The sequence below is a fragment of the Macrotis lagotis genome, chromosome 3 (assembly GCF_037893015.1).
Source record: "Macrotis lagotis isolate mMagLag1 chromosome 3, bilby.v1.9.chrom.fasta, whole genome shotgun sequence".
Taxonomy (NCBI): domain Eukaryota; kingdom Metazoa; phylum Chordata; class Mammalia; order Peramelemorphia; family Peramelidae; genus Macrotis; species Macrotis lagotis.
This window is the reverse complement of record NC_133660.1, coordinates 239,696,546-239,720,504: the sequence shown is the minus strand read 5'-3', so window position 1 is coordinate 239,720,504 and position 23,959 is coordinate 239,696,546. Positions and strand designations below refer to the sequence as shown.

The 23,959-nt window shown below is 41.7% G+C and overlaps 1 protein-coding gene across 10 annotated transcripts in view; it reads left to right on the top strand.

Annotated features, from left to right (window-relative positions):
* Positions 1 to 23,959, top strand: part of IRAG1 (inositol 1,4,5-triphosphate receptor associated 1) — a 154,234-nt gene that overhangs the window by 48,803 nt on the left and 81,472 nt on the right. The gene's annotated exons all lie outside the window — the stretch shown is intronic.

Sequence of the window (23,959 nt, the reverse complement as noted above, 5' to 3'; positions counted from 1 at the left end):
AATATTAGATTATAGAACATAGAACACTGAATTTAGTATCAGAAGCTCTGGATTTTAGACCTGGTTCTATGGCTAATTTGACTTTGGGTAAATCAGCTACTTTCCTATTTTAGACTTCCATTTCCTTCTCAGTAAAAGTAGGGGACTGGGTTGTGGAATAGTCAAAAGAACACTGGATTTAGAGTCAGATGACCTGAGTTCAAATACCACCTCAGTCATTTACCAACAAGTGATTTCAACTCCCTGGTGAAGAACCAATCTGGAATGATGTGAACTAGCATCTATGTTCTTGGTCGCAGTCATACTCATCATTCAGGGAAGTTCAAGAGGATGACTTCCATTAGCCTCCTGACTGAATTTCATCCTCTTGTGAAGAGCTACAGACAGCTTTTAAGTGACTCCCAGAATCAAAGAATGGAAGAGTTAGAAGACTCTGTAGAGGTCATTTTTCAGAGTAAAACTGAGACCCAGAGAGTAGCACAGTGAAAAGAACTCTGATTCTAGAGGACCAGGGTTCAAATCCTACACCTCGTGCTTTTAACCTATGTGACTTTGGGTTAAGAAACTTAACAGGTTTTCCTGGACCTTATTGTCATCATCCACAAATCTCTATAATGAAGGGATCTAGCAGACCTCCAAGGTCCCTTCCAACTTTAGATCTAAGTGCCTCATTTCTTAATGTACAAATGAGGCAGGGATTGAATTAGTTGGGTTCTTAGGTCCCTTCTAGTTCTAGAGCTATGATCCTAAGAGCAGATGATCACTGATGTCCCTTCCTGCTGTGAATCCTGTGATTTTATGACCATTATGGCCCTAGGATCCAGCCACTTTACTTATTTCAGTGTAAAACCATAAAAATGACCTTTAATACCTTTAAAGACAAAGTTCTGGCTCTCTTTACCAAAGAAGAATCAAAGTCCATGAGTCTTCATTGGTCACCTACTGGTGTCCTGTGCCCTCTTCAGCTAGGGCTGAAACTAGCAAAGTCTAGGTGGGGGCAAGCAGGGCTTCTCTCCAGGTGCTGACATGGTCGCGTGGGGCACACTTCTAAGATTCCTCCCCAGGGCAATCTGGGTTCTGTAGAACCTGTCCTTTACCTTGACTTGGCAGTAGGATTGTCCTATGAAGGAAATGTAGAGAACAATGTAGAAAGATCACCCACATGAAAATTGACAGAATTAGGATTAAGAATACCTGATTTAGTGGATTATTACTTTTCAATAAGTGATCAGAAGTTAGGAAGATCAGTATTGCTTCTTTCTCTATTTCCTTTCCCTCCCTCCCTTCATTCTTTCTTTTCTTCCTTCTTTACTTTCTTCTCTCTCTCTCTCTCTCTCTCTCTCTCTCTCTCTCTCTCTCTCTCTCTCTCTCTCTCTTTCTCTCTTTTCCTTCCTTCCTCTACACCTCTCTCCCTCCCCTCTCTCTCTTTCCTTCTTTCCTTCCTTCTCTCTCTCTCTTACTTTCTCCATCTCTTTCTTTCTCTTTCCCCCCTCTTTCTCTCTTTCCTTTTTTCCCCTCCCTCCCTCTCCTACCCTCCCCCTTTCTTTTTTCCTTCTCAAGTTGAATAAAGTATCTCAAGGTTTTTGAAAAAGCATGTTCTACTCTTTTTGAAAATCAAACAAAGCTCCCCTAAGACCAGAGAGCAAGACTTCCCTTTTTAAGACTTGATATTGTGACTGATTTGATTGCAGAGATGTAATTAAGGCAATAGAAAGACTGTGTGAGCTTGATAGTAGGGACTGGTTTTGTACTTATTCCTTTGTTTATCCAGTTTGTGTGATTGTTTTTTGTTTGTTTGTTTTTTTGCCTTGCTTTATATGCCTAGATTTTAGTATAGCTCCTGGAACCTAGTAGGCTTGATTTGAGTGTTGATTTGAATGTTCTTTCTGGCTTCATAATCTAAAGAAGGTACCAAGTATCATTAGTTATTGTCCAACAGCTAGAAACAACTGAACTTAGTGTTCAGTTAATAAGAAAAATTTATTTAAATAGAGCATTGCGGGCGGCTAGGTGGCATAGTGGATAAAGCACCGGCCTTGGAGTCAGGAGTACCTGGGTTCAAATCTGGTCTCAGACACTTAATAATTGCCTAGCTGTGTGGCCTTGGGCAAGCCACTTAACCCCGTTTGCCTTGCAAAAACCTAAAAACAAACAAATTAATTAATTAATTAGAGCATTGCCCAATGGTGGCTCCCTGTGAATATCTTCTTGACCTAGTCCTATCTTCATACTAGTTCAATCTGAAGTCTTTCCCCAAGGTCTTCTATTCCCACCCCACTGAATTTTTTCTTTAAAAGTGGATCTGAGGGGCAGCTAGGGTAGCATAGTAGATAGGGCATCCACCCTGGAGTCAAAAGGACCTGAGTTCAAATCCAGCCTCAGACACTTAATAATTGCCTAGCTGTGTGACTTAACCTATTGGCTTAAACTTAAAAAAAAGTGTATCTGATTTTTTTTCTGCTTCTTTCTGGGGGGTTTCCAGAATCATTAGATATGACTCCTTGGGACTATAATCCTTATATCCCCCCCCCCCCCCATATCCGCTCTTTCTTTCCCCTTACTCTGCCCTGCCTTCCCTCTTCCCACCACATCCAAAAAAGGGATAAATCATTCCTAGGGATTTATGGGGCTGCAGAGATTTAAGGCATTTTATTACAATAGGAAGGGCAGATTAAACTCCTTAAATCACCAGCACAAGTGACAGTGATGAGGATTGAAAGGCCCAAGAGAACCCACAAACAGAAATTCAGCTCTCACAAACCTTGATCAAAATGGGTTCTAATGAGAGGAGAAGCTTAAGATTAGGCATTTATTTCTTGTTGGTTTTAAATCCAGTTGGAAAAATGTGTTCTCAGCTCTATGTACTCTATGTTCTGTGTATTCCTGAAGAAGCGGGAGTAGAAATAGCTCTGTCTGGATTACTGGAATCTGGAGATACCATTCTCCACTCCCACTCTGATTAATAAACTTCATTCAGTTTTTACCAACTACCTACAATATATTCAATATTAAATTGGGCATTTGCTGGAGGTTGAATCAAATGATTTCTGAGCTTCTCAACTCTACAATTCTAGGAGTCTGGGAAAATGGATATAGAGAAAGTGTAGGGGAAGATTCTTATCATCCAGGAATTTATGATTTCCAGGGCATGGAAGAGTGATAAGGTTAATGATCCTGGGACAAACTATGTTATTAGGGGCTCAACTGTTTGGTTTCAACTATAAAACAGCTGTTGGAGTTAAAAGGAGTTCAAAGAAGAAGTACAGTGAATTTGGAGTCAGAATACTTGTGTTGAAATTTCCTTTCTGATATTTACTACCTGGGCAAGACAACTAAACTATCTATACCTCAGTTTCCCCATCTGTAAAATAAGGAGTTGGCCTCCATGATGCCTTCTAATTCTAGTTCTTTGATCTTACAGTGAACAAGCTGGGTGCTGTTTAAATGAAAAACTTGGGTTGGCAGCTTTTTTAACTTGTGTTTTAAATATGAGCAGAGATAGAAAAATCTCCTTGTCACTTAAAACTTGGGCTTAAACTTGAGCAAAGAGGTCATCACCAAAGTTGTAACAACAACACAAAGACAGTAACAAACAAGGTTTCTGAAAGATGTTTGTGGGATGAGGTGATGCGATCAGAAAACTCTGTCCTTAGAGAATTTTGGAAACAGAAGTTAAATAGCTTGGAAATAGTTACTTCCCTTGGTTCAAAAGAATGGAAAAGCAACTCTATCATCCAGAGCAATGGAAGGAGAGTGGGGAAGGGGAACAATCACTGTTAGATTAAGAAAACTAAATGCAAGTGGGAGAGCAGAATTACTTCTATTGGCCACAGACACATAGGATATGGCAGCCTCCAGCCTTGTTCTTGAAGACCAGGCAGTGACAGTTCTAGGCCTGTCTACTGAAGGTATGTGGGTAAGAGGCTGTGTCTTTGTTTCTGAGGGCATTTAGTGCTTGGTGTTCTGAAGATCAGAGGATGGCAGACACTGTCCTTGGTTTTGGTGACAAACATCATCCCTACCTCCTGAAAATCAGGGATGGGAGACACTGTCTCTGTTTGTAAGGCACAATTCCTACCCTCTGAAAGTCAGGGGATGGAAGACGGTCCTTGCTTTGGGGGCAAACATCGCCCCTACCCTCTGAAAGTCAGGGGATGGAAGACACAGTCTGTTACTGATAGCAGAGCCCTACCCTCTGGGATGGGAGACTGTCCTTTCTTTTGATGACAAACACTATCCCTAGGTTGGGGGATGGCAGACACTGTCCTTGCTTTTGATGGCCAGCATTATCCCCACTCTCTAAAGGTCGGGGGGTGGAAGGCCACGTGTCTTCCCCTTATAGAAACAGGATTAAACACAGAATGAGTCACAAGGCCTATGATCTCCCCCCCACCCATGCCACTAGATCAAACTGATAGAGCAGGCAAGGAAGACAGTTTGGCTGATTATTGGACAAGATTTATTTCATTCCAAGCTGAGCTGTGAAGCACAGACACTGCTGCTAGTGTCCAAAGCCTTTGAACTGTCTCTTGTTGAGCAATTGCACATATTTTCATTGAGAATAATGTCCTTCAACCAGATGTGGAGAGTTGCTGAGATTAACAATCTGGATAGGAGAATCCCAGAGATATTTCTGGTATCCCTGGTCCTGGTACTGACTGTGAGGCAGGACTGTTAGGTGGGGAAATTGTGGCTCTGGAGTCAGAGGAACTATGATTCGAGAACAATTACAGAGGTCTGTCTCTTTATGGAGGGTGAAATGCAGTGACTTTCTTTGAAACAAGTGGGGCTGTTGGCTCTTACCCTCAATGGTCCCAGGCTGCCTTGTATGAGTTTGTGTCTTCTTATGGTTTTTCTTTTGCCTTCCTCTACAACAAGTCATCAGCTCTCACTTCCCCATTTTCAGTCAGTAAACCTACCTGTTGTTCCTCTTCTACCCTTTTAAACTTGTTCCTGGTCTGCTGTGGAGTATGGAGCTATATAACTAATTTAGTTACATACTTTTCCATCCTACAGAAGATTCAGTATCTATAGACCTTGTGATCTCATAAACTTGGGTACTCACTACCTCTAAGTATATAAATTATATAAATCCCAAGTCATCCATGCCTTCAGGTTCCATGTGACTTTTGTCCAGGTCCGTCAGTTAGCAAGTATTTATAAAGTCTTAATTATTTTCTAGGTACTGCCCCTCCTAGGGGGACTACTCTATGACCTACTTCTATTGTCTTCTTTGGATTTCTTGATCTCTTGACATTGCAAAGATACCAAATGGAATGCCCAAGTTGCCCATAGTTTATGCCTCATTCTCATTACCTGATTGACCTGCCTTCTTTTCTTGTTATTTATGTCTCTGATAACATCTTCCTTGACCTATTCATTTCTCCAGTAACATAGGCATGCATAGAACTTTAGATGGCAAACAGAAGAATTGGTAATATGTCTTAGAGGCAATAGGGAGCCAGTAAAGATTCTTGAGCCTTTAGGGTTATCTATAACTTTAATTCTTAAGAGACGGTTTTCAAGGCTAGGAATTGTCTGAAGTTTCTCTATGTTTTTTCTTTTTCCCCCCTTCTTCTCTCTGCTCCCTAGAAATCAGAAAAATATTGATATAAAAGAGCTGTTTCACGGAGAGATTCCAGGGTCATTTTTCTCCCTTTACCTCTGGGCCTCAATTTTATTCTAGATAGGAGACAATGCTGACTAAGTAACATTCAACCAATGTATTGTTTTCTTACCTCCTATAATAAAAAAAGAAGCCTTTTCTAAAGTAGCTGTCCTATCCCAGTCAGAAAATCTTCTCAGAGAATGCTGTGATCATAGATTAGGAGCTGGAAGGGACATTAAAAGTCATCGAGAGGGGTGGCTAGGTGGCGCAGTGAATCGAGCACTGGCCTTGGAGTCAGGAGTACCTGGGTTCAAATGGCGACCTCAGACACTTAATTACCTAGCCGTGTGGCCTTGGGCAAGCTACTTAACCCCATTGCCTTGAAAACAAAATCTAAAAAACAGTATTGTTTTAGGGGACGGCTAGGTGGCGCAGTGGATGGAGCACCGGCCTTGGAGTCAGGAGTACCTGGGTTCAAATCTGGTCTCAGACACTTAATAATTGCCTAGCTGTGTGGCCTTGGGCAAGCCACTTAACCCCATTGCCTTGCAAAAAAAAAAAAGTCATCTAGACCAACTCTTTCATTTACAAATGAAGAAACCAAGACCCAGTGAGTTAAAAAAAAGATTAAAAGTAGCAGAGCCTTGCACTCAGATTCAAGGATTCCCAAGGGGAATCACCTCTCTGGGGTAAGGCTTGTGCTCTGGCAGATAATAAAATGTGAGGTCCATTAATCTGGGTTTCCAGGAGTAGAGAATTTGGGACTACTGAGAAGGGTTTGTTGCTATGTTTGAATTGGCTTAAGTGGAAGGGAATGCCCAAATTATGGAGCTCTACCTCTACCCAACCAAGAAGTCCTTTAAAAACACATCCTCTTCACCATCTATAATCTCACAAATAATAGCATTTAAAGGTTTCCTACCCCTCTGTGAACATGAACCCATTTGAGTTTTATGCCAATCCTGTGAGATGGGGGCTATTATTCTTCTTCTTATTTTACAGATGGACAATTTTAGGGTAAAAGTTGAATGGGCTTGCTCAGAAATATCAGGGAAAGGATTTGAATTCAGGTCCTAATGATTCCAAGCTGAGTATATTTTCTTGATACATACAAGTAAGTAACAGTTGCACACACATTAACTGGTTGTGACAAGTGCTTCTTCTCCCTATACCAGGAGCTTTGAAGTAGGAAGCTGTTTTTGCTAAAGAGCCTATTCAAGAAGAGGGAGCTAAAGAATTTGCCCAGGGGTCAAATGGGGAAGAAGAGAATGAGATAGGAATTGTCTGAAGTTTCTCTACGTTTTTTCTTTTTCCTCCCTTCTCTCTGCTCTCTAGAAATCAAGGCCAACCTCTGTCCCTGCCCTCTCCAGTTAGAGGAAAGAGATCTAATGTCCCCAGCCATTCGAGGTCAAAGGATACTGTCCTTATTTCTGTCCTTATTTCTCATTACAGAACTTGTCCAGAATCTACTAACAGGCAGTGGCCTTGACTTACAAAGGTCAAAGTATTGCAGACATTGTCTCTTGTTGATGGCACAATTCTTTCCCTGTAAAGACCAGGGGTAGCAGAAATTGTCCTTGCTTTTAATGGTAAACATTGTCCCTATTCTCTAAAGGTCTTCTCTTTAGGAGAACAGGACTAAAGACAGAATGAGTTACTGGGTCTGTGATCTCCCTCCTCTCCCCACCCCACTAGATCAGACTGATAGAGCAGGCAAGGAAGACAAACCAGCTGGTCATTGGACAAGATTTATTTTAGTCCAAGCAGAATTGTGAAGCACAAACACTGCTGCTGGTGTCCAAGGCCTTTGAATTGTCTTTTGTTGAACAACTGCTCACATTTTCAAAGAGAATAATGTCTTTTCAGCCAATGAACAAAAAAGAAGATGAGGTCAATCTGGAAAGGATTGTTTCTGAAGTCATTCTGGTCTTGGCAGGGAATGTGAGGTGGTTCAGGCAGGGCAACCAGGGAATTTGGCCTTGACTGCTTACCAACTCTGTCGACTTAAAATCAACCACTTCCTTTCTGGGACTTCCTTATAGGCTACATAAGAGGTCTTTAACTTTGTTTCATGGACTCCTTGATATTCTAGTAAAATTTTTCTGTTTCTTCCTTCTAACTCCTTTCATCTTATAAAATAAAATGTGACAGATTACAAAGAAAACCAATTGGTTCAGTTATCCAAAGACTAAAATTTGTAAGTTCTTGGACCTCAGGTTCAGTCCTTTTCAGCTCTAAATCCTAAAATACCTTGAAGCTTTCATAATCAACTGCATTGAAATCAAGTTCTCAAGAGGCAGTGTGGGGTAGTGAAAAGAGTCTTGGTCAGGAAATCAGGACATAATCAGGTTTGAATCCTAGCCATAATATTTACTAAGCTAAATGCTCCTAGACAAGTTTACTACATCTTCCTGATGCTCTACTTCCTTCTCTATAAAATGGGGATAATACCTACCCAGTCAATCTTCACAAATTTATAAGAGAAGTAATTTTGTAAACCACAAAGTAGAAATGTGAATTATTATTATTATTATTATTATTGCTCAAAAGAGGCCTCAATAGCTCCTTATCATTTCTAAGATAAAACATCTTCTTTTTAGACTATCACTCAAGACCTTCCATTATTTGTTTTTCTTGTTTTCAGTCTTACTTCACATACCAACTTAGGGTTGGTTCTTAAGCTGGTGTCCATCAACTTATTTTATATTTTAATTTTGATCACTAGTTCGGTATACTTGACTTCCTTTGTAATCTTTTTTATTTTATTTTATCCATTTAAAAACACAATTCTGAGAAGAGTTACATAGACTTCACCAGAATTCCCAAGAAGACCAAGACATGCAAAAAATGAAGAACTCCTGCTCTGAGTCCTAGCCGACTACTAGTTGCTTCTCCTCCCTCTACCCTCTCCATAATCTTATCCTACCAGACTTTCCTCCATATGATAATGGAAGCTAGTATTTATAAAAGGATGAGGCACTCTGCTAAGCATTTTAGAAAAATTATCTCATTTAGGCCTCACAGCAACTGTAGGAAATAGGTACTATTCTTATTTCCATTTGGCCACATTCACAAAAGGTAAAGATACTTGGAGAGAAGGACCGGACCTGCTGGACAAATGGTATTTTAACTCTCAAGAAAACCTCCCCAGCTCTACCATGGAAAATGCTTTTGTGCATAGAAAGGGACCAGCAGGATGAAGAAGGGAATGGGCAAAGGAAAGAAGAGACAAGAGAGAAGTATGTGTGGGAGCCATGGAGAGTGGATGGTTTAGCTAAGTAGAATAGCTAACTATGATTGTGGATATAGGTGCTGACAACTATGTCCTGGGCAAAACCCAGACTGCTGAGGCAGCTTGGCTGGGCTCCCTGTGCATGCCTGATGGGTACACATTGTTCATTTCCAGTAGTTGAGACCTTTCCCTTCCTTCTTAGTCCTACTTGGACCTTACCTCCTCCATGAAACCTCCTTGGGTACCCTCTGATGAAAGTGGCCTTTCATGAAGCATGTTGGTCAGTCTTTCCCTCTGTTCTATTACATTCTTAACCATGTCTCCATTGTCCAATAACTAGAACCAGAAAGGATCTTAAAGGTTATCTAGACTTTATTTTGCAAATGAGGATACTGAGACCCACAGCACTTTCACAGCTTGTGTTAGGTCATAGCTAGTAAAAAGAAGAAGTGAGATTTAAACCCAGGTCCTCTGATTTCAGAATGTTAAACACTTTACAAAGTACTGGTTTCCCCTGTATCACACTGTTTACTTGGCTATTTCTCTTTTATCTTTGTATCTTCAATTACTAGCATTGTGTAGCTCTTAATAAGTAGGCACTTAATTAATTTTTGTTGAATTGAGTTTCCAAGGCCTTGGGTCCCAAGCGTCAGGGCTTCAGGGGTCCTAGGTTTTCCTTTGATAAACACCACCTCTCTTTATAGCACCTGTGCCTGGGGACTGGTCAGAGAGGCTGGTTTGGATCAGTTCTCTGGGAACTTCTTAACCAGGTCAGGTCAATACCCAAAAAGAAGCCCTCAGGGCCAGCTTCAATGACTTCTGGGAGGAGAACAATGAGGTTCAGTGTCATTACAATCTGGGATAGACAGTAAGAAATTGGTCACAGAATCCCCAAACCATAGAACTGGAAGGAACCTCAAAAGCTGTCAAGGCCAAGTTTGACCTTCATAGGAACCCTAACATAATTTTCCAAGAAATGTGGACTTGGGAGATTATTGGGAATAGCTGAAAAGCCTCACATGCAAAAAGAGAGACAGAGACAGACAGAGAGAGGGAGAGAGAGAGAGAGAGAGAGAGAGAGAGAGAGAGACAGAGAGACAGAGAGAGAGACAGAGACAGAGACAGAAATGGAAAAAAATACCTCTTATCCCTGCACTCAGAGATCCATACGGTCATAGAACCTGAGACCATGAAAAATTACAGATTGGAAACCCTCTAGCTCCCAGGCACAGTAAGAAAAGAGACATATGACGAGCATAGTTCCACTCGGAAGATTTGAGAATTTGGGGGCATTTGTCTTCCTGCTCCCCCAGCTTTCCTTTGGGAATCTTCCCAGTAGGCTCTCCTCCACAACCCCTTCAGGCTTCAATGTCCACATCTTCCCTCTCTCCCCTTCCTCCATCAGATCCTACTCTACCAATAACTTGTCACATCTCATTGTGACCTGGGTCCCTAGGTCCTTTTGGGTCCAACATTTTCACTGTGGTGTGGAATTGTAAAATGGAAAGCTTTCTCCCTAGAGAAGGGACTCTGGGACTAGAACAGATGGAAGAAGTATCAAGAGGGAGGAACCAAAAGGAATTCTGAGGCCAGGGAAGGTAGAAGAGGCATCCAGCAGTTCAAGGACAGATGGAATCTCTGAAATCATCCCCAAATAGATGCGTGAAGTTGATGCTATGGGAAAGGGCATGTGGGCAGCTACCCTTGCTGAAAAGGGCTAAGATTACATGAATCTGTTTAACCCTCTAAATGAGGCAATGACACTAGTTTGGGGGTATTTTTAAGGGAAAATCTTTGCATTTAATTGAAACAAAATGTCAATTAAGCAAAATCCAACTAATCAGAATTCTCAGTTTAATTGGAGTTAACATGGGACTGGTAGTTAGGAGACATGAGTACTAAATAATCATAGCTCTGCCATCTGTACACGTTTCTCACCTCAGTTTCTTTGTCTGTAAAATGGGGAGGCCTATCGCTACCTTGCCCATTGACCTCCCAGGTCTATTATGAGTTTCAGATGAGGAAATACATCATTAAAACACCTTGTGACCCATAATGTACTCCAAAGATATGTGTTATTATTGCCAATGTTATTTTCTGCACTTAGAGTTTCATCTGAAACATAAAAATCACCAAAAGAAAAAAATAAAGAAACTAATATGAGACAAATAAACAAAAAAAGCAGCTTCCAGGAGATCACTTAGGGTTTAACGCTCCTCTCTTTTTTTCCCTCCCTCTCTCCCTCTCTTTCTTCCTTCCTTCTTCCCTCCCATCTTTTTTCTCTCCCTCAGTCCCCTGCTTCCTTTCCTCCCTCCCTCCCTTTCTCCCTTCCTTCCTCTTTCCTTCCTCCCTCCCTCCCCCCTCTGTCTCCTTCCCTTCCTCTCTCCCTCCCTTCTTTCCTTCCTTCCTCCCTCCCTCCCTCTCTACATCCCTTCCTTCCATCTGATGGCCATTGTATTAAGATCAAATTAACACAATCAAGACCTACAGTTCATTTTTCATAAATGTATATTTTTAAGACAGGAAAATAAAAACCATCAGTTTCTCTCCTTAGAAACACTCATATTAATTATTACAGTCGTACAATATGTTTGAGACAGATAAACAAAAGAGTTTACGTGGAGAACTTCACCTCCTTTGGCTTCTCATCTTCCAGGCCTTGTTTGGTTCAGAATTTACTGTTGATCTGTGGTAGCCTCAAACACTTTAAAAATGGTTTCAACATTTCAACATTAATTGTGCTTTAAGTTTTTAAGGCAGTAAATGCTTTATTAATAAAAGTAGAATAGCACAGGAACTGTACAAAGGGTTATAAACATACAAAGAAAGGCAAAAGACATCCGTTGCTCAAATGAGGGCAACAGCAAGCAAACAATTATTTTAGACACATAAGCACAACATAGGCATGAACTGGAGCTAGCCAAGAGAGGCCTGGACATTTAGGGGATTGGAGAAAGTCGTCTTGTAGAAGGAAGGATTTGAACTGAGACCTGATGGAATCCAAGAAGGCCAGGAGATGGTGAAGAGGAGGGAGATAATTTCAGACTTGGGAAAAAGTATACAAATGGAGGCTGAATGATAGGTATCAAGGATATTATAGAGAGGATTCCCACATCATCTCTCCATGGTGGGGTATGAGATTATGCTCTTCATCCTCCAAGAATCTCTCCTTCCCCCCCCCCCAGCTATGAAGGTCTATAGTTAAAAATGTGATAAGGACTAGGAAAGGAGATTCATTAGTATCTCTCTAAGGGTTCTATAAAATGTGCTTAACAAAGAGAGTGAAATTTAGAAGGGACCGGGAGAGGGGTTGTTAAGATACTTGAGGTCAGATTCCTGCTCTCTTTGCTGTCTAAATTCATGACTCTGAGTAAGTAATTTCCTCTTGGGCTTCAGTTTATTCTTTTGGAAGATAAGAATATTGAATTTGATGGTCTTGAAGGTCCTTCCAGCTGTGACATTACATGTTCCATGGATAGAAAAGGGGTGGGGTGTGTGTGTGTGTGTGTGTGTGTGTGTGTGTGTATGTAATAATAAACAAGATTCTGGTATTTGCCTTACTTATCAAGAGTTATGCTATGGAGTATTAATAGTGACTCTATCTCCTTCCAATTCTTTGTCCTGCTAACTTCAAAGCAAAAATTAAAAACAAGGGAAGCAAAAAACTTCCTTTTGAGAATTCTGAGTCATGCTAGAAAGGTCAAATTCATCTGGATTAACCCTTTATATAGAGCACCGACCCTGGAGACAGAAGGATTAACTTTTTATTTTCCAGAAAGACTCATTAAAGTCTTTTTTTAAACCATCATCCCAGCAGAGAGCATGTCATTTGGTCCAAAGGTATAAGCTAGACATTTAGCTTTTGACTGGACTAGAAGGCACTATAGAAAGGTTTTGGTCAGTTGGAGTGCTGGTACACATTGATAGTCCCGCCCCCTGGAGAAGCCAATACTGGTGCATCATCAGAGCTTAGGCGTTCTGATTGCAATGTCTGTGCACTTGGCACCAATTTGGAGAGCCCTTGCCTGAGGAGGGATGAACCAGCCCAGATGGAAATAATGGAGCAGGTTAAAGCTTCTCCACTGGTCAGTCCTGGGAATGGGCCCTTTGGTGGCTGCTGCATTTCCAACCTGGGCAAGATAGGGAGACCTGGTCTCAATAAAATGCACAGACAAGAGAATGAATGAATGAATAAATGAATAGGGATGGTACAGGGCTTTTCTGTGTCTAGGACAGATCTGAGGATCTTCTCTGCCCTTGGGGGTGCTACTAACCTCCAGAATATGGGCCAATTCCCTTAAAGCAGCATCAGCCCCACTTCTGCCCACTGAGAAGGGATGGACTCCCTGCCTCAACATTGTCTTTAATTGATGCTTTAGGAGCCCAACTATCAAATGTGTGTTAAACTTTATTCATTGATTAACTCAAAAAGCAATCATCTCTTACTTAAGCATCTACAATGTACAGAACATTGTGCTAGGGCCTTGGGGAGATTAGGTTCATCAATATCAGTCCTTCCCTCCAAAGGAACTTTCCATCTTGTAGGAGGAATGTGGTACATAACCCAATCTTAGGTAGCTCTCAGACTGTTGTGACACAGAAGAGAATATGGTTAAGCTCCTGAGGGAGTGCCTTGCCAGGACCAAACAGGAAAGGATCATTTTTGGACTAAAGGATCCGGGAGGCTTCCTGGAAGAGGGGAAGGCTCTGATGGGCCTTGAAGGAAATGCAAGATCTCAGTAGGAAGAAACTGAGCTCAAATGTGTCAGATGGCAAGTTCACTAGGCCTAGGCATCCCACATGTGGAAGGGAGTTCCCTGGAGGAATTAGGTTTTAATCAGTAGACAATGGGGGGAACCACCTGAGGTATCTGAATAGTTCATTATAGAATGGGATGCTCTGGAAAACATTGTTTCTTCTCTCTGGGTCTCAGGAAAATGAAGGATGGATTAGATGGTCACCAAGGCTCCTTCCAACTCTGACATTCTAAACCCAAGGTCCTCCCTGGTCTGATATTCTAGGCTTCAATGCCCCTCCCAGCTCAGATGTTCTAGGCCCCCATCTCTGACATTGTAGATTCCAAGGTTCCCTTCTGACACTGATACACTTTCTGATGATCAGAGATATTCCAAATCAGAATGGGTAGCCTTAGGAAGTAGTGAGTTCCCTGTCACTAGTAGTTTTAGGTGAAAGCTGGATGATGACATAAAGAAATATTTCCCCACCCCCACATTAATCCTGATATTGTTCACATGTCTGACTCTTCATGACCTCTTTGGGGGTTTTCTTGGCAAAGGTATTGAATATTGGCTTGCCATTTCTGTCTCCAACTCATTTTACAGATGAGGGAACTGAGACAAACTGAGACAAACAGAAACTTATCCAAGATCAACAGCTAGTACATGTCTTAGTCTAGATTTGAACTCAGTTTCTCTTGACTCAAGGACCTGTGCTCTATCCATTGTAAATGGATAGAAACTAGGGACGGAAATAAAAACTAAAGCCGTTTGTAATTATATGCATTCATTTCTGCAAACATTCTTTCTTTGGCTCTTATTCAGCAGACCTATTCGAAAAGAAAGAATGACTGGGATGTTGTTATGTAACAAGAAGCATTAGAAATCTCTGCTACAGGAGGGAATTGAACTGGATGTCCTTAGAGGTACCTTCTAGAGCTTGATTGATTCTGTAAATCCTGGATGTCCTTGGAGATACTTTCTGGAGTTTCATTGATTCTGGGTTTATTGATGTCCTTGGAGGAATCTTTCGAAGTTTCATTGATTCTGTGATTACTAGATGTCCTTGGGATGTATCTTCTGGAGTTTCTTTGATTCTCTAATTGACTCAGTAAAGAGGCTGAGAGCCCCTTGGGCACTTCCTGGCCATGAGGTTGGCAAAGGATTCTGTAATTACCCAAGACAGGGAAGCCCTAAGTTGGTCATTGCTGACAACTTCTGTCTGTTCATTGCCCAAGATGCTCATTTCCTGTCTCTGGGCATTTTTTTTTTTTTTTTGGTTTTGCAAGGCAAATGGGGTTAAGTGGCTTGCCCAAGGCCACACAGCTAGGTAATTATTAGTAAGTGTCTGAGGCCAAATTTGAACCCAGGTACTCCTGACTCCAAGGCCGGTGCTCTATCCACTGCACCACCTAGCTGCCCCATCTGGGCATTTTCAGTGAAGGTTTCCTGTACCTGGAGCATTTCTTCTTTCAATTCTGTCTCCTTGGCTTCTCCAGCCCCTTTCAAGACTCCCATCAAATCCCGTCTTCTGCAGAGGGGCCTTTTCTCTAATCCATATCAATATTGGCACCTTCTCACTAGAATTCCTTCCCATTCATATATGTGTGCGTGTCCATTGCTGCTTGTTTGTTTTCTCACGCCCCATTAGAATATGAGCTCTTTGAGAAGCAGGGACTATATATTTTTTTCTTTGTAACCCACTGCTTATTGCTGTGCCTGGTACACAGTAGGTGATTAATAAATGGTAATTTGCTGGATTTTTCTGGTACACAGTTGATTAATAAATACTGACCTACTAGATTTTTTCCCCTCCGTGGCTCCTAATTCCTTGACCTTGTCAGGCAAGATGCTTTCCTCCTCTGCTAGCACCCTGTCACACCTCACTGTGGACTGGGAGTCCCCAGCTCTTGGGGGTTCAAATGTCAACCTTCATAGCTAACTGTAAACAGAAAGCTTTCTTCCTTGGGAAGGACTATGGACTCAGAGCAAATAAGATAGTATCTGGAGGAATAAATTGGAGGAGAGCAGTGGGGCAGTGAGGATGAAGGCTCCAACTGTAGCCTCTTTAGTTTCCCAACTGGGAACCGGGTCTAGTAAGACTCAAACTTCAGTTTACAGGGACAAACTGTCAATCAGTAGCAAACATTTATTAAGGACCTCCTAGGTTCTGGACTCCATGTGCTAGGGAGATAAAGACCAAAGACCATTTCTTTCTTTTTTTTTGTTTTTTTGTTTGTTTTAGGTTTTTGCAAGGCAATGGGCTTAAGTGGCTTGCCCAAGGCCACACAGCTAGGTAATTATTAAATGTCTGAGACCGGATTTGAACCCAGGTACTCCTGACTCCAAGGTCGGTGCTTTATCCACTACACCACCTAGCCACCCCTAAAGACCATTTCTGTATTAAAAAAAAAGTTTGGGGCAGGGCACAGCTAGGTGGTACAGTGAATAGAGCACTGACCCTGGAGTCAGGAAGACCTGAGTTCAAATCTGACCTCAGACACTTACTGCAATGCTTAATCCTTTGCTAACCTTATGTGTGACCTTGAGCAAGTCACTTACCCCATTGCCTTGCAACCCCCTCCCCCAAAAAAGCTTGGGGAAGTTAGAGTTAAGTGAGGGAGGGCTGGAGAGTACTCTGAGCTCATACAAAGAACACTGAGTTTGGATCCTCATTCTGCCACTTCCCCTTGTGACTTGACTGCCTGACTTCAGTTTCCTCATCTGTTAAATGAAGAAGCTGGACCAGAGGGATCTCTAAAGTCTCTCCCAGCTCAAACTCCACAATGCTTATTGGTCTTATGGAATAAATGATTCTCCCAAGCACAAGCGATGATCCAATGACTTGTAAGAGAAATGACCCAAGCCAACATTGGGCATGATGTGGTGCTAGCCCCCTGAAGCCTGGACCTGGCTGGAAGGCCAGCTGAGAGAAAAGGCCAGGAATGGGTTGTAAGAAGGAGCCCCAGGAAACTGAAACATTTCTAAATATTTTTTCCATTTATGGACTAGAGCTCCAGCTCATCATTTCCTGGAGGCTGGATTCTCAGCTTTTCAGCTGTCAGAGCTGAGTTTGCCTGTGCCCATGGGGTTCCATCTGACACCGGGCCTGCCTTGGGGAGGGGGGCAGGGAGGGAGGAGGGAAGAGAAGAGGAAGGAAGAAGGGAGGGATAGAAGGGAGAGAATGCGGGAAAACCTCAAGTCTTACCTTGCTATTTTAAGCTGACAGTTTATCATCATGGTGGGGAGCAAAGTCCCTACAGCCGTATAGTGTAGGAATTCTTTCCATAAGGCCCTTATCATGCAAAAGGCTTAATTCTAGTCATGGAAAGTGAGCGTGTGGAGTTGCCTTCATTTGGCCCCTTTTATGCTTTGCGGTAGCAGCTGAAATCTTTTCATCTTTCTCTTCTTTATTTTTGGCTTACTTTCCTTTTTGACTGGGAGGATTAAGGCCTTTCCTGCTGAACTCCAGCTCCAGGAATTAGATTTGTTCTGTTTAGCCTCAGTTGTCAGAACCAGGAGCAAGGGGTGGAGGCTGTGGGGAGGCAGATTTTGGCTTGGTGGAAGGGAAAACTTCTCAATAATTCAAGTCATAAAAATAGGTGGAATGTACTGCCTTGGGAGGTGGTAGGTTGGCATGCCCTGCATTTCTTCAGCTAAAGGCTGGTTGATTGTTTGGGTATGTTGAAGGAGGGATATTTGGGTGGGTATGGATTGAATTAGGCCCATCCAGCTCTGAGTTTGAGGTTGTTGGGTCCTAGGGTCCTGCTTGGAACCAACAGCTTAATAGGATTGGATCATTGCAATTTGATTCAATTCAACAAATATATATTTAGTCATCTAATATGTCTATATGTGAGTGCACGTGTAAGTATATATGTATGTTTATTTACATGTATATGTAGAGATGCGCTGTGCTAAGTGGGGGAATGCAAAGAAAATCAAAAATAGTCCCTTCAAGGGGAATGGGAGAAAAAACATGCAGAGAAAGAGAGAGAGAGAGAGAGACAGACAGACAGACAGACAGAAATAAACAGGTAGGTAGATAGATAGATGATAGACAGATGACAGACAGACAAGACAGATAGACAGGTAGGTAGATAGATAAATAGATGAATATGTAAATATGCACATTATATAAACATTCAGAGTTACAAGAATCGAAGCTGGGTCCTCAGAGATCATTTAATCCAATCCCTTCATTTTACAACTGAGAAAACTAAGGCTTCCTAAATTAGTGACAAGAAGAAATAAAGGCAAGTCAATCCTGGGCCCCTTCTTCATGGAGTTAGTTCCAAGCCTCATAGAAAGCATCTACACATATATGTGTGTATCTACATTTACATATATACTTGTTTAACTGATTTTTTTAAATATTACTATCACTTCCAGTGATTCCTTCATCCTCCACCTCCAATAGAACTTTCTCTTGGAACAGAGATCATTTAAGCAAAGCAAATTAACCCCCTGGCCAAGTCCGAAAATGCCTGCTGCGGGGGTGGGGTGCGCCTTGTCTGTCCTCTGAATCCATTATCATTCATCACATTGCTCACAGTTCTGACACCTTTCAGTATACAAATAAATTCTTCCATAGAGGCTTCCTCAAGACTTATAAAAAGAAGTGATAAGGACCTGAGGGAAAATTGTGGCTGTGTGAGACGAGGTCACTTCATCTATTTGAAACCTGTTTCCTTATCTGTTACATGATGGGGACTCCAACAGTCTTTTGGTAAAGGGAATTTCCTCTGTCTTTGCCCTTTTTTGGCAATTTTTAGTCTTACAAAGTGGCCCTGGCACCAAGAGTTCAAGTGTCTAGTGTCTCACAAGTCATCATAGGTCAGAGAGAGAGAGAACTTGAACCCAGAGCCAGCTCTTCCAGGCTCTGAGGTCAGCTTGCTAGCCACTATAACCAACGGCCTCTTTTTCCAATGTGAATTGAACTCCCTATGTCACCTGAACCAGGCTTTTTATTATCAGCTTCATCTCTAATTGAAATGAAAAGCATTTTCTCTCAGTTCAAGACCTCAGGAAGCCAGCCAGGGGGTCTTTATCGGGGTGGGGGGGGCCACCTAGTGCCATTCTGCATCCTATAGATGATACCTGAGATGCTGTTCTTCAGACAACCAGCAGGTGACTCCCTCCTCCTTCTAGTGGTGCTCCAGGTGCTCTTTCCAAGGACCAGCCCTCAGGCCAGCCTTGTGACTAAGCGGCCGACCACCCCCTTCACCGAGGAGATCACCACACCAGGGTCACAACGAATGGGGACAGCAGCAGCCTTTTCTGCCTCCCTGAGAAAGGAGTTTAATCTCAGCCCTGCTATTTATGAGCTTGTGTTCTTGAGCAAACCCATCAGTTAGCCAACATTTAAACAGATGCCAGTAGACAGAGAGCTGGTCAGGAAGATCTGAGTTCAAATCCAGCCTTGGGTACTTGCTAACTGTGTGACCCTGTCACTTCACCCTGTTGGCCTCAGTTTCTTCATGTGTAAAATGAGCTGGAGAAGGAAATGGCAATCCACAGCAGTGTTTTTGCAAAGAAAACCCCAAATGGAGTCAGACTCAAAGAATGTGGCATGATTGTACAACATATACAGGACACTGAACAGAGTGCCAGGGATTCAGAGAAACAAAAAAGTCACTTCTTTTTCTGGTCCTTAGCTTCCTCATCTGTCAGATGAGATGGAGGTGGGGCATGGACTATAGGAGCTAGGAGGGTGACTAACAATCAAATCCAACCCTGTTATTTCACAGAGAAGGAACTTATAGCACAGAAAGGTTAGGTGCTTTGCCCAAGGTCACACAGCCAGCAGTGGGTAGAGGCAGGATTTGAATTAAGGTCTTCAGTATTCCAAGTCCAACACTCTCTCCATAACATCAGGGGCCTTGATCCATGATCAGCATATGAGCCATAGTAGTGCCAAATGCTACAGAACTAAATTAAAATATAACTGGAAAGTATTTAACAAAATTCAAATATGATAAAATATAGACATTAAATTTTAAAACTAAGCTACTGTGTAGCTCATGGGATCCTTATTAGTGGCCCCTGTTACCAAATAAAGTTCAGGGAAAATCAGGAGCCTGGTCTACACTAACCTCTCAGTGAAATCTAGCATTTCCTTCCATTTTGAATGTAAAAAGTATTCTGAGGAATACATTAGCCTCCCCAGGTTGTATAAAAAGGTTAAGAACCTCAGATTTAGCCACAATTCCCCCATCTATTGCTTTAGGAAACAGAATGTACACTGAGTCAGTCAATGAACAAGGATGTGCATTTTTCTCAAAAAAAAAGAACTTTGAGTTTAATTATTAACATTTTCTTTAGCACTTTCTTAAGACTAGATTCTTGACCATCAATTGGGCAGTTAGGTGGCAGAGTGGGTAGACTCTGGAAGATCTGAGTTCAAATTTGACCTCAGACACTTGTCTCTCATTAGTTGTGTGACCTTGGGCAAGTCACTGAACCCTGATTGCCTCACAACCCGAGCTATCTCCAGTCATCTTGATCCATATCTGGCCACTAGATCCAGATGGTTCCAGAGCAGAAAATGAGGCTGGTGACTTTGCACCCCCTCACTCAAATCCAATTCGCTTGCTTGTCATGATAGAACCTCCCAATGTCATGCATGGTCTTCTTTGAGAACAAAGGATAAACATCAGACCATCAATTAAGTCCTGATTAGTAGCATTTGCCTATCTCCAAGGTGTGAGTGCTCACACTGAAAATTTAACCATTAAAGGGAAGAGGTCCTCTGCTTGAGCTAGCTTTGGTACCAAAATCATCATCATCATCATCATCATCATCATCATCATCATCATCATCATCATCATTGTCTATTGAATTATTATTTATTCAAATAATGAATTGATAATTTTTTACATTATTAACATATTTATTATTAAAACAGCCCTGCCCTCAGGAACTCACATTGTAATAGGGAAGACAACCCTAAAAACAATGTGAAACAAGAGACAGTTGATGGGCGGCAGCGTGAAGAGGAAAGGCATTACTAATTAGTAGCTGGAGGAGCAGGAAAAGCCTCTTGCAGCAGGTAGGATTTGAGTTGAACCTTGAAAGAAGCCAGAAAAACTAAGAGGAAGAAATGAGGAAGGTTATTGTTGTTTAGTTCTTTTTCACTCTTCTTTGATATTTTGTGACCCCGTTTGGGGTTTTGGCACAGATTACTGGAATGGTTTGCCATTTCCTTCTCCAGTTCATTTTACAGATGACGAGACTGGGGCAAACAGGGTGAAACGACTTGTTCAGGGTTACGTGGCTAATAAGTGTCTGAGAATGGATTTAAATTCTTCCTGACTCCAAACCAGGCACTCTTTCCATTGCGCCACCTCACAGCCCAGTAGACAAATATGTATACGAGTAAACCCTGAGGAATATGCCCTCCTGTACTTGTTGAGATCCTTTTAATAAGACTGGAAAACAAGAGGGAAGTTATGATCCCCCATAAAACTCAGTATCCTACATGTAATTCCAAGGTAGGTCTCTCAGCTAGATCAGCCACTTGGGCTCCAGGTGTAGATGTTAAGTAGAACTTGACACCTGGATTTATTTTTAATTTAAATTTTGGGAAATTTGGGAAATTTATCCAGTATTATACATCTGAAGATGGAAGGGAAGGTCTTAAGCCACCATCAGATCTGACTCCTTCATTTTACTGATGAGGAAAAACAGCTAAGTGGCTTAGCCAAAGGCCCACACATACATACTAAGGGTCAGAGCTGCCTAAAAAGTAAGCTTCCTACCTTTCAAGCCTTCTGACACCTTACTCTCCTCTATTGTACCCTCTGAACCAGAGATACTATTCTCCTGGCTGGTCCTCAATCATGAGACCCCATATACATTGTCTCTAGATATCTCCCATGCCTGGAATTCTCTCACTCCTTGTTTCCACTTTTGAGTTTCCCTGGCTTCTGTCAAGTCTCAACTAAAATCCTACCTTCTGCAAGAAGACTTTCCATTTTTTTTAATTCTAGTGCTGTTCCTTTGTTATTATCTCTAATTTATATCTCCAAGATATATATATATATATATATATTATATCATATTATTTTATTATATATATTATCATATTATATATCTTGTTTATACATAGCTGTTTGTATGAAATCTCTCCCATTAGAGAATGAGGGCAAGAATTGTTTCCCCTTTCTTTGAATACCCAATATTTAGCACAGGCTAGGTATTTTTTTTTAGATTTTTCAAGGCAATGGGGTTAAGTGGCTTGCCCAAGGCCACATGGCTAGGTAATTATTAAGTGTCTGAGGTCAGATTTGAACCCAGGTACTCCTGACTCCAAGGCCGGTGCTCTATCCACTGTGTCACCTAGCCGCCCACAGGCTAGGTCTTTATGTGCTTATTGACTTGATAAGAACCCAAGACAACCTTGGAAGAGGGAGCATAATGTAGTTGAGGTTTAATTGCCAAAAACACAGTATTTTAGGCATTCAGGAAGAAAAGAGTCCTTTGAGTTGGGGATAGTGTTTGCTTTGTCTTCTTCACAAAGATTGAAGTAGCTGCAGGAGAGTTTGGTGACTTGGTGATGGTCACCCCAGGAATCGGGAAGCTGGGATGAACCTGTAGAGGATTTATTATGGTGCCATTTAGGAATGTCTTAGATGGGGCAGCTGGGTGGCACAGTGGGTAGAGCACCGGCTCTGGAGTCAGGAGAGCATGAATTCAAATCTGACTTGAGACACTTAATTCTTAATTAGTTGTGTGACCTTGCAAAAATAAAAACAGAGAATATCTTAGTAGAATAACTGCTTCTTTTGTTTTTGGTTTTATGCAAGGCAATGGGGTTAAGTGACTTGCCCAAGGTCACATAACTAAGTATTAAGTATCTGAGATCACATTTGAACTCAGATCCTCCTGACCCCAGAATTGTGCTCTATCCACTGTGCCACCTAGCTGCCCCCTAGATTAACTCCTTCTTGACCATTTGTTCTGATCAGAATCTCACCATGAAAATGTGAGAAAGGGCAGAGATAATTGAAACCGACATGAGCTTCATTTGAAGAAACCATTCTTCATTTTCATTTTCTTTGCTGACATTTTGTGTTTGTACATATTTTTCTTTCTTTTTTTAAAAAGAAATATCCAGGCTCAGAGCCAGTATGGGATTCATTAATGCCTTTAGCTGGGACAGGGAGATTTGTTCCCATTATTTTTTTTTCCACCATCACCCATACTGGACCAGGAATGTTGATTACATGAGGTCTATCCTCCATCACTACTTTTCTCTCTTCACTTACTATGAGGATGAGGTTGCCCAGGACAGGCAGTGGTCCGTTCTTAGGGAAGAGCTGGCCCTAGGGCTAGCACAGAACTGAGCTCTTAGAGGCCTAGGCTATGGGGGATTCTAGAGAAGGTACCATCTCTGCATCTAAGAGCGAATAGGGGGGCGACTAGGTGGCATAGTGGATAGAGCACTGGCCCTGGAGTCAGGAATACCTGAGTTCAAATCCGGCCTCAGACATTTAATAACTACCTAGCCGTGTGGCCTTGGGCAAGCCACTTAACCCCATTGCCTTGCAAAAACCTAAAAAAAAGAGTGAATAGGGAGAGAAATACAAATGTGAAACAGAAAGGTAGAAGGAAGAATGGAATCAAGTGTCAAATATCTGGACCAACCCCTAAGTGCTACAGGAACTTAAAGAAGAGCTAAAGTTGCAAGAAGAAACTCTAGGGAAGTCCCAACCTCTGGTCACACCATCTGGTTGGTAGCTACAATCCAGTTCCAAACCTCCATTATGATTTGAAAGAGGACATCCAGGGTCTTAGAACAAGACTTTTAAACTTGGGGCTCATAGACCCCAAAGGCATCCTTAGATAGATTTCAGGAAGGATCAGTAAATTTAGATGGGAAAAAATTACATCTCTCTCTCTATATATATAATTAGTTCCCTTCCCAATAACATGTATTTTAGTTTATGCATTTAAAAACATTATTCTGGGAAGAGATCTGTGGGATTTAACAGACTTCCCAAGGGGTCCATGACTCATAAAAAAAGTTTTAAAATCTGTCTTACAGGGACGAGCAGAAGTGGGTAATGGTAAATCTTCTCATGTCATCTTAAAAAGCTGGTGCTACTAATAAATGACATTTATATTGTTTTTCAGTTGTTTTTTCAATCATGGCCAACTTTTTTGTGACCCTATCTATGGTTTTCTTGGCAAAGATAACAGAGTAGTTTGCCATTTCCTTCTCTAGTTCATTTTACAGATGAGGAAACTAAGGCAAACAGGGTGAAATGACTTGTCCAAGATCACACAGTGAGTGTCTAAGACCAGATTTAAACTCAGAAGGATGAGTCCTCCTGTCTCTAGGCCTGTCATTCTATCCATTATGCTCATGTAAAAAGTTTT